The 9,754-nt window shown below is 61.5% G+C and overlaps 2 long non-coding RNA genes across 5 annotated transcripts in view; one reads left to right on the plus strand and one right to left on the minus strand.

Annotated features, from left to right (window-relative positions):
• Positions 1 to 318: 318 nt before the first annotated feature.
• On the plus strand, positions 319 to 7,116 carry LOC117804600. 2 transcript variants are annotated; one of them, XR_004629184.1, is made up of 4 exons: positions 319 to 2,181; positions 3,144 to 3,212; positions 4,537 to 4,615; positions 6,431 to 7,116. It is a non-coding gene; the product is annotated as an uncharacterized LOC117804600 (long non-coding RNA). The 2 variants fall into 2 exon arrangements; XR_004629185.1 differs by lacking the exons at positions 4,537 to 4,615; positions 6,431 to 7,116 and adding an exon at positions 3,744 to 4,083.
• Positions 7,117 to 9,063: 1,947 nt separating this feature from the next.
• The window catches only part of LOC117804599, a 5,662-nt gene continuing 4,971 nt past the window's right edge, over positions 9,064 to 9,754 (minus strand). The window contains exon 3 of one of the 3 annotated variants that reach the window (XR_004629182.1): positions 9,064 to 9,169. This is a non-coding gene — a long non-coding RNA (uncharacterized LOC117804599). Of the gene's footprint in view, positions 9,258 to 9,419; positions 9,643 to 9,754 lie in introns of those variants that run through there. The other 2 variants (XR_004629180.1, XR_004629181.1) reach the window with 2 other exon arrangements.

The raw sequence follows: 9,754 nt of genomic DNA on the forward strand, positions 1-9,754 counted from the left end.
CCCAGACACTTCGTAGCTCCTGGGGACTCGCTGTGGTCACACAGCCCATGGGAGGCAGAGCTGGTATGCGAGCGTCTGCACTTGTGGCCCCTGGGGGCGGGCTCTGGCTCCAGACGTGGTCTGCGTGCAAAGCAGGCGGGTTGCGGGCTGGTCGCTGGGGCCGTCTCGCCTGCAGCACCCAGACACAGACGACGCATCTGCTGGCCGGCTGCCTCCTCTGTCCCTCAGGGTGGCCCCCGAGCACCCGCCTCTGTCCTTTCTCCTCCAGGGACTTCCGGGACAGGCCCGCAGGTTGGTAAACTCAGAGCGTGGGCCCAGTTCCTGGCCTCAGCACCTGGGCTGGCAGGCACCCAGTGGGCCCACAGCCCGCTTCCTGGAGCCGTGTCCCCCGGGCCAGGCACCAGGTTTCACACCCAGTCCTGAATGGATTAACAGAGGGAACTGGGGGATCCGGTCCCTCCTCGGGTCACTGCACGCATGCTGGGGGAAGCTGCTGTCCACTGCTCAGGGCTGCTGCAGGGGTCCCCGGGGCCAGGAGCACTACCTGGAGCTTGTCAGGAGCGCAGCCCACAGCGGATCTGAAATCACAGAAGCTTGGCCACCTGGGAGACTGGGTCCTGAGCACCCCAGGCCCTGGGCAGGTGGGGCCTGAAGATGAGTGGGGAGACCCTCCCCTGCGCCGGGGTGTGCGGGCTGGGGCATTCCATGGGCTCCAGCTGGAACCACTCTCTTCCCTGGGGGCAGGGAGGGCAGCCCACAGGGGCATCGGCTTGGCTAAGCAGACGGCCTGCCGCAGTAAGAGCTTGCCTTGCCGACAGTGCAGGGCGCCTGCCCGAGGACACAGGGCGCTGTCCTCCAGCTCCAGGCTAGCGGCTCCGCGCGTCAGGTTCCCATCCTGCGGTTCCTGGTCCCCGAGCGCCAGCACACAGCGCGGCCAAGCACGACACCTAGCGGACAGAGGGCACGCTGCTCCTAGTGCTTTCGCGGGCTGGGAGGAGCCTCCCCCTCAGTAGACCCGCAGGTGGACCCTCAGCCCAGCCAGGCCCCACGGCTCGTGCCTTTCCCAGAAACGTCTGTTTGTTGGGGGGCGGGATGGGAAGGGTGGGCTGCAGGTGCTAGAAGGCAACCGCCACAGGCTTCGGGATTCACCTTCCCCTGGGGAGAAATCACAGAAGCCTGGCCTCCTGGGAGACCGAGTCCTGACCCCAGACCCAGGGGGCTCGGCTGTGCTCTTCACCCAGGGTGCGTGCGCCCTGGCCTGGAGATGGGGGTAGAGACCCTTGCCCGTGCCGGCTGTGGGGGCTGTTCCGTGGGTTCAGCCAGGTGGGGGCAGGGCTGGCAGGAGTGCTGTCCCCAGGCTGGGATGCATGGCTTCCTCTGTGGTTCTGGGAGCCGTCCCAGACTTTCCCAGCCCCCGGCCCCAGACGGGGTCCTGCTCAGGTCCTCACCTGGACCCAGGAGCCGGCTCTTCCCACTGGCTCTCCTGCTGTTCCCACTTGGGTCTTCAGTGGATGTGGCAGAGCCATGCTGTGACTTCTCCAGGTGATGCGGCTGCTGGGGGGAGAGCCACGCCCCTCGTCCAGGTGACGCTCCTGCCGGGGAGATGCCGCAGCCCCTTTGGGGGCCCAGCAGGAGTCATGGGCCCTGTGAGCGCCCCCTCCCCTTGGATGTGGCCGACTGACGAATGGAGGAGGAGCCGTCGCCCCAGGGTCAAGGTCACTTTGGCAGCAGGCACCCCAAGAGGCCCCGGTGAGAAGGCGCCTCACTTGTGTAGGATCACCCCCGGAGAATCACGAGACAGCGTCAGAGCGGCGCAGGCAGCCTGAGGACGGTCTGGAAACACCTGTGCTGCTCGAGCCACCGAGGTGAGGGCCGGGCACGGAGAAGCGGTCTGTGGTCCAGGGAATGGCAGTTACTGTGGTCACTCGTTGTTTTGACCGTGGGCCGTGGGAGGTGAGGGGTGAGCCTTCCCGCAGACAGGGAGGGTGTCCAGGGGAGCCGGGCGGGCGCCCCGTGTCCTGCAAGACCACGCTTGCCCACTAGATGGCAGTAGCGCCCTGCAGCCTGGAGGTGCCGGAGGTCAGGGCGGCTGGGCTGGGGCTGGCCTTCCTCCAGGCGGAACACGGTGGTCGGTGGTCGGAGCAATGAAGGGCACCTGCAGGGCAGCGGGAGGGCCTCCTTGTAAGGAAACCTGCGCTGTTCAGTGTCAGCCTGCCAGGCTCTCTCCGTCTCTGTCTCACTCTCTGTTTCTTTCACTTTCTCTCTCTTTCTCCTTGTCTGTTTCTCTGTCTCTCTCTCTGTCTCTCTTCTGATCTCCCGGCCCCTTTTCCAGACCTGGGTCAGAATGTCCGGGTTCAAGCCCCAGTCCCCCTGTTTTGGGTCAATGACCGGCCTTTCTGTGCATCGGGACCCGCATCTCAACGCGGGCTGGGAGCAGCCTCTGTGGGCCGGGCTGTTGGAAGTGCCAGACAAGCCACTGTGGAAAAATGCTTGGGGCGTGGCCTGTGCTGTCCACGTCTGTGTCAAGTCATCAAACGACGCCCACACCCCCCCCATTAGGGTGGACGCTGGGATGCGTCCATTATTGCCTTCAGCGATCTTCCAAAGTCCCCCTTGTCTGGATGGGAGACTGGGGCCTAGTGGGGGATGCTGCCCCAGGCTCCTCGCTCCTGGTGCTGGACAAGGGAGGCCGCAGGCAGCCGACCCTTACCCCCAGGCTTCAGCTGAAAGCCCTCGAGGGCAGAGGGACAGGCGTCCAGCACCCAGCTGTGGCCTCAGGGTCGGAAATCCCTGGGGTCCTGGTGCGTGCAACGGTGTTGTCTTTGGGACACCTCTGATTTTTCCCTGAAACGCTTACTAAGCAGCCCTACTGGGCAGCACACGTGTGATTGGCCCGGTGCCCCCTGACCTCCCCCCGACCTCCTGCCTGATTCCCCCCGAACCTCGGGCCGACAAAGCCAGCCAGCAAAGCCCAGGTCCTGGCCAGGTGGTCTTCCCAGCAGAGCTGAGATCCTCCTCCACACCAGCCTCCCGCAGAGCCGGGCACCCTGTCCTGACCCGGGGCAGAGGCTGTGGGCAGCACGTTCATTTTGTGTGTGATCAAAGCTGCTGTTTTAGAATTGCTGTTCTCTTCTCTTATCTAGGCAGCAGATTATCCTAAAGTGGATTTTTTCCCCTGAGAAGTCACTCAATTTGCTGTGCTGTGTGTGAAGGTATGTATGTGTGTATGTGTGTAAAGCATGTGTGTGGTATGTACGTGTATGTGCATGCACATGTGAGTGCACACATGCGCATGTGCTCACCTGTGCATATGCCACGCACACACGTGTATAAGCATGCACACGATGTGTATGCGCACACACATGCGTGTGCACACATGCATGTGATAATCTGTGTACATGAACACGTGTGCGTGGACACACGTGTATAAGCATGTCCACGGTGTGTATGTGCACATGCATGCGTGCGTGCACACACGTGTGTTCATCTGTGTACATGCACACATGTGCGTACACACACGTGTGTAAGCATGCCCATGGTGTGTATGTGCACATGCATGCGTGTGCGCACACGTATGTCCATCTGTGTACATGTACACGTAAGCATGCGTGCATGCATGTGCGTTTGGGGCACCGTAGGCGGAGTCATAACCTAGTTCTGGAATCTGGGGTTGGGAGAGGATCCGAAGTACCCTGTGTGTGCTGCAGAGGTGCACCACCTCTTCTCTGCTGCTCTTGCTCAAGGGGGACCCACCGTCCCTGCCCCAGGAAAACACCTGTCACCCCGTGATCCCTCCTCTGCAGCACTTTCCCCGAGCCCGCACCATCCCGAGGTCCGAGGTATATGGAGAGGGGAGCTGGTGGACTGGTCCAGGGGAGACGGTGGGTGTGGCAGGAGTCACGCAAACCGCTGGGGAGGCCGATCATGCACGCGTGTGTCCGGCATTCCGGGACGGTGGAATCCCGTGACGGGGAGCAGGGGGCAGGGTGGGGGGCTTGCGGGGGTAGGCTTGTCCAGCTCTCCTGCTCCCAGCCCAGAAGTGGGTGGCACGTCTCCTGTCACACGTGCTCTCTCTGTGCAGTGAACACAGCCCATCCCCCGGACTCGTGGGGGTGGGAGAGCAGGGCACGCGGTATCTTCCCACTCACCCCGCCTGAGGCCCGTCTTCCGCGCTGCCTGGGTCCACCCTTGTTTCGCTTGTGCCGTTGGCAGCGGGGACAGTCCTGCTGGCTGAGGCACCGGAACTCCAAAGCTGCAATGTGGGCCTAGGTCGTCAGCGGATTTGTGGCCCTGACAGCGCTGCCGGCCGCGGGCTGCGCTGCCTGGATGAGAGCGTCCGAACGCGCCTGTCCCGCGCACATGTGCTGAGGTCATGGGGCTGCTGCCTTCTCCCCCCGGGGCAGGAGGGGGCAGGTTCTGCCAGGGCCCGTGCTCCAGGTCCCTGTCTGCGTCTGCGCCCCCGAGACTCTGCCGCGTGTCTCAGGCCGTGTTGGCCCTCTCTCCAGTGCCAGCAAGGATTCCTCTCTCCTCACGCAGGTATGACAGCTGAGGTCACAGTGCTTCTATAATCCACAAGAGACAGAAATACAACTCACACTAGCTTAAGGAAAAGGCGGTAAGAGCTCACTTTATTTGCACAGGTCACTGAAGCCTGTGGCTTCCCCACGACTGGTTCCAGGCATGCCCATGACGTCAGGATCTGCTCCTTTTTCCTAGCTGGTTTCATTCTCCAGTGAACTTTGAAGGGGGGGTGCAGTTGGCTCCCAGCCCCTCAGACATACATCCCATCAGGTTACAGCTCAGCAGGAGCTCCTTGTTCCCATAGTCTCCCCCAGTTCCAAGTCGTCTCCAAGGGGCCCGGAGAGCGGTCTTGTCCATCCCCAAATCAACACTGTGATTTCGATTGACCTGGCCTGGATCGAGGGGCCACCCTTAGCCTCGGGGTAGGACTGGCTTGGACCCAGGGAGCTGGTGCTGCAAGAGTGGGGGGACACTGGGCAGGCAGGGAGCAGAGCCAGGCACAAGCAACCCACTGTCCCCTGAATGCACCTGGGCGTAGCCTCAGGCTGCCTGTGGAGCCTGGCCCGCCACACGGGGAGACGTTGTCAAAGGCGGGAAAACAAAATCCTCTGTGGTCAGAATTTCGTGTTTTCCACTCAGTAAATAGCAGTTAGCTAATTCACCTGGAAGAACTTGTCCTGGGGAGGGAGAGGGTTCCCTCGGTTATGGGGCTGGGCATGAGAAAGGGGGCCGAAAGGATTGTCACCCAAATGGCATCCACGGACTTGTAGGCGGAAGGGGCTGGACCCTGGCCTGTGGGGTCTGGCGGGGCTTGGAGAGGGTCTGCCTTACAATTTTGTGGGTTCTCCCTCTGGGTTTTCAAGCACCTTCCTGCCCACATGCGCGGATATCTCCTCCTTCAGAGCCTGGCCTGTGGTGGCTGAACATTCGTGCCCACCCAGACTCAGACATTGAATCCCAAGACCCTGGGACGATGGCATGTGGAGGTGGGGTCTCGGGGAGGTGACGAGGCCTTGAGGATGGGGCCCCGTGCATGGGCCTGGAGGCTTCTGCCATGTGAGGTCACAGCGAGAAGTCCTGGCTAGCAGCCCGGGAGAGGGCCTCCTCCAGACCGTGACCATGCTGGGCCCCGATCTCGGACCGTCTGTCCTCCAGAACCATGAGAAATCCATGTCTGTTTACGAGCTGCCCTGCCCCCGGTCTGTAGTGTTCTGTTACTGTAGCTGGATGGGACCAAGACAGGGTCTGAGCTTCCGTTCTGCATCAGGGACAGGGACAGCTCCGCTTTGGACACGGCTGTGGTGCAGGCTCGCCAATACCCCTCCCCTCCTCGGACTGTATCGGGGCCCCCGACCACCGGGCTGGGCGCAGAGGTCCCAGCCTCCCCCCGGCTAGGTGTGGCCAGGTGGGGTCGAGTTCCTCCTGTCCCCCCTCCTCCTGCAGCCGGTGAGTAGGCGGGTGGCAAGTCCTCGGGACTCTGCTGCCTCTGACTCCGCCTGGGGGAGCTGGAGCCCAGACAGAGGGGCCGGGGCCCCCGGGCGACCCTCAGAGTGGACACCACGAAGCAGCTGTGGGCCTTGACCTCTGCTCTGCTGCTCAGGGTCGTGTCACCTGCAGCGCAGCCCAGGTGAGAGCAGGATGCAGGACGGGGCTGAGCCAGCAGGCATTGGTGACACTGTCCCCACCAGGCCCTTGCACTCAGGACTCGGCTGCCATGGCTCTGGTGACCACCTGCACTCCTCTGCTGTGATTTCGGGGAGGGCGTACTGTGCAGCTGGGGTTGTCTGCCCCACAGGGGCGCGTGGGAGGGAACCTCCCCTTTGGCCACACCTGCCAGTCCTTCGTCACCCTAAATTTATATCCTTATCATTGAAATTGATGCCACTTTCTTTTCTCTTTCATTGGAAAGGGGCTGATTTGGATAACGTGTTTCAGTCTGAAATAGCAAAAGGCAAAACCCAGGGAATAAAGACATAACGAGCAAGTTAAGAAGGAGGATTTCTCAGAAGCAGAACCCTGGTGTTGACCGTGTCCTTTGGCTGCTCTGATGGTCTCTCCCAAGCTTTTGGGAAAGCAGTTTGTCGTGCATTTTCCCCACATCTGGGGGTTGCTGTTCCTGTATGTGATGTTGTGCCGGGATAGGGGGGGTCTCAGGGGGAGGGGCAGGGCTGAGCAGGGGACCGGGGACCCCCTCTTTCTCCAGACTGTTATTTTCAGTTAGTTTCGCTTCAACAAGGGGACATGGCCTCTCCTCAGAGAAGCCAGCAGCCTTCAGTGCGCCCCCTTCTCGTTCCTGGGCGCTGGGTCAGTTGGCAGAGACCACGGGGCCACGGCGGGTGGACTGCTCCTGGGCCCTTCCTGCTCTGCCTCTGCTCCTTCCGGGACTGCTCGGCCGGCCTCCGCTAAGTCACTGCACGTCTGTGAGCGGGGATTATAGCGTCCTGGAGGACAGGAGCCTCTGTGTGGGCAGCTTGCCGGGTGATGGTTCAAGCCTGGGCTGGGAGCAGTCCCTGAAGCCACGGTGCCAGAGGGGCCACCAGAGGGGCCACCAGCCTCCCTGCACCCTTTGTCTGCTGGAAGCCAGCCCGCCGGCCCTGCTTCACGTGGGGAGAGGCAGCCTGGAACTTTCTGACACAAAGCCTCCCTCGACTCAGGATGGGGTCCCATCGTGATAAACCCACTGTGAGTTGGAAACACATTGGACACACATAACCTACAGGACATGGCCCACCGCAGACACACCGGGAAGGAACACGGACCCTAGCCTGTGGCCGGGCAGACTCAGGAGGCAAGCCTAGTTTATATAATAAAGTGGACCAGCCCCCATCACTTACTGAACGCTGTGCTGAAAGCGGCAAGAGAACGACATCGGGGTATAAGCTGTGGGCCCTGCTGACCGTGCGGCTGGCCGGCTGCTGTGACCGGCCTGGCATCCGGGAGGGGACGGGATGCAGACGGCGTGCCTGGGACCAGAACCATATTCAAAATTCCGGTATGGTTCCTACTGGACGTGGATCACTTTTGCACCATCGTAAAGTTGAAAAGTCACAAGTCGAACCAGGGAAAGTTGGAGACCATCTGTATTTTGAGGCCCATCCCCCCATAGGTTGTGTGCCTCTGAGGTCACCCCCTGTCGGTCAGGCCGCCATGGTCTGTCCCACATTTCCTGAAAAATCCCACTGGGTCAGCCCAGGGCACCAGCCACAGGGACCCAGTCCAGCAGGGCTGGCTTCCCATGGGGGCACGTGGCCATCCCCACAGTCACGTGGCTCAGAGATAGCTTAGGGCCAGGATCACATGGCCCAAGAGAGTGAGCCCCAAAGGGCAATGGGCTGTGTCTGGGCAGGGTGACCCCGGCCCCCACAGTGGGGCAGAGGAGACCACCACAGACATGTTGCTCCTGTGGCCATTGGGTCCAGCCCTCGAGCTGACCTCAGGAAGACGGCATCTGTGTGGGGCCACTGAGGGCCCTGCTCTGCCTCAGTTTCCCCACCTGCACTTGCTCAAGGTCACATGCATTAAAGATGGATTCAGACCCATTTTACCATCGGCTGTTGGCACATTCGGACGAGAAGCCCTGGGAGGCGTTTGTGGCAGCAAGGGCCCTCGGATCGGGGCACCGTCCCTGCCATGTGTTGGAGCCAGGCCAGCATCCCTGGGCCCTCACTCGGGCAGATGTCCTGGCCTGGCCTGGGATGGACAGCTGGACAAGCCCAAACCCCTCTGGAGGCTTTGTCAGCACAGGCCAGGTGCTGGGAGCCCCCTGCCGGGCTGACCCCTGAGGACCTGCCAATGGGTGGGCCTATTGGCAAGCGGCCCGCAGGCAAATATGTTCTAGGATGCATGCCTCCCTCTTGACGGCTGTGCCTCACGGCTTCTGATGCTCCGGGCTGAGCGCACACTGGAGCCCTCCTGGGGACGAGGAGGGCATGCTGGGGGCCGGGCCCAGAGACCACTCAGCTCAGCGGGAAGGAGAATGTCCGTATGGAGCGGGAGACAGTGGCTTCAGACGTAGCAGAAGCCCGTCGATAATTACAGATGCTCTCGAGGCTTTGGGAGTGGAGGTTCAGGTCCGTCTGGGAATGGCTGAGAGCAAGCCGGGCTGATGTCGCGGGTGAGCCTTGGGATGCTGGCCTCGCTCGTGCACGCGGGCGGAGCTGCGGGCAGATGAGCTGGTCCTGTGTTAGGGGATATGGTTTGTGCGGGATGAAGGTGGTGNTCTCGAGGCTTTGGGAGTGGAGGTTCAGGTCCGTCTGGGAATGGCTGAGAGCAAGCCGGGCTGATGTCGCGGGTGAGCCTTGGGATGCTGGCCTCGCTCGTGCACGCGGGCGGAGCTGCGGGCAGATGAGCTGGTCCTGTGTTAGGGGATATGGTTTGTGCGGGATGAAGGTGGTGGGTGCAGCTGGCAGCTGGTCAGGGCTGGCCTTGACCCCCGGTCTGTCCTCTCTGAACCCCCCAGCCGTGTTGGGATGCAGGCGTGTCGGTGTGGGCGGAGCTCCCCAGCTCCATCGGTAGCCGGCTTCCTGTGGGAACAGCCCCTCCGTGGATTCATCACATTGGCAAGGTCCCCCTGCTGGTAGTGCCATGGCTGGACCCTTCGGGGGAAGAGGCTCTCTCCTCGCTGTCCTGATCCAAGGTCATCCCTCTCCTGCCAGGGAGGATGGGTCCAGTTGGCCCCTCTGGCCCGTGAGGAGGTGCAGGGACGTGGTGGCACGGTCCCAAATTCCTGATCACATCTGTTTGCAGGATGGATATGGTTGGCACTGCCTGGGAGGGGGTACCGGGGGAGGGGAGCAGGGGCACACAGGCTCTGGGTTTGGGACAAGGTTGGAGTTCGGGTATGGGACTGGCTTTCCTGAAGAGAAAGCCTCAGAAAACTGAATAGAGGCAAGTCCCAGGAGACCGTGAAAGTGAAAAGTAAGAATTTAATGAGGGTTATAAAAATCACAAATTCCTCAACCCAAGTACCCCAGAAATCCACAAGAGGGAGGAGCATTTCTTTCAATCAATACAACATGCATTATAAATCCAAGCTGCCTTTGGAGAAAGAGTGCTTTGCCATTGACCTAGTTTGGGGTGCAGGCTGCCTTCATATGTGGGAGGTTGTTCCAGGTCTGTGGGCTGAGGGGTTCACCGTGCAAGAGGGCTAGCTCTGCACCCCATCCCTCCACCCCATCCCCTCATCCCTCCATCCCCGATCTCCCCAACGCCATCCCTCCACCCCATCCCCCAC

The sequence above is a fragment of the Ailuropoda melanoleuca genome, chromosome 12, assembly GCF_002007445.2.
Source record: "Ailuropoda melanoleuca isolate Jingjing chromosome 12, ASM200744v2, whole genome shotgun sequence".
NCBI lineage: Eukaryota > Metazoa > Chordata > Mammalia > Carnivora > Ursidae > Ailuropoda > Ailuropoda melanoleuca.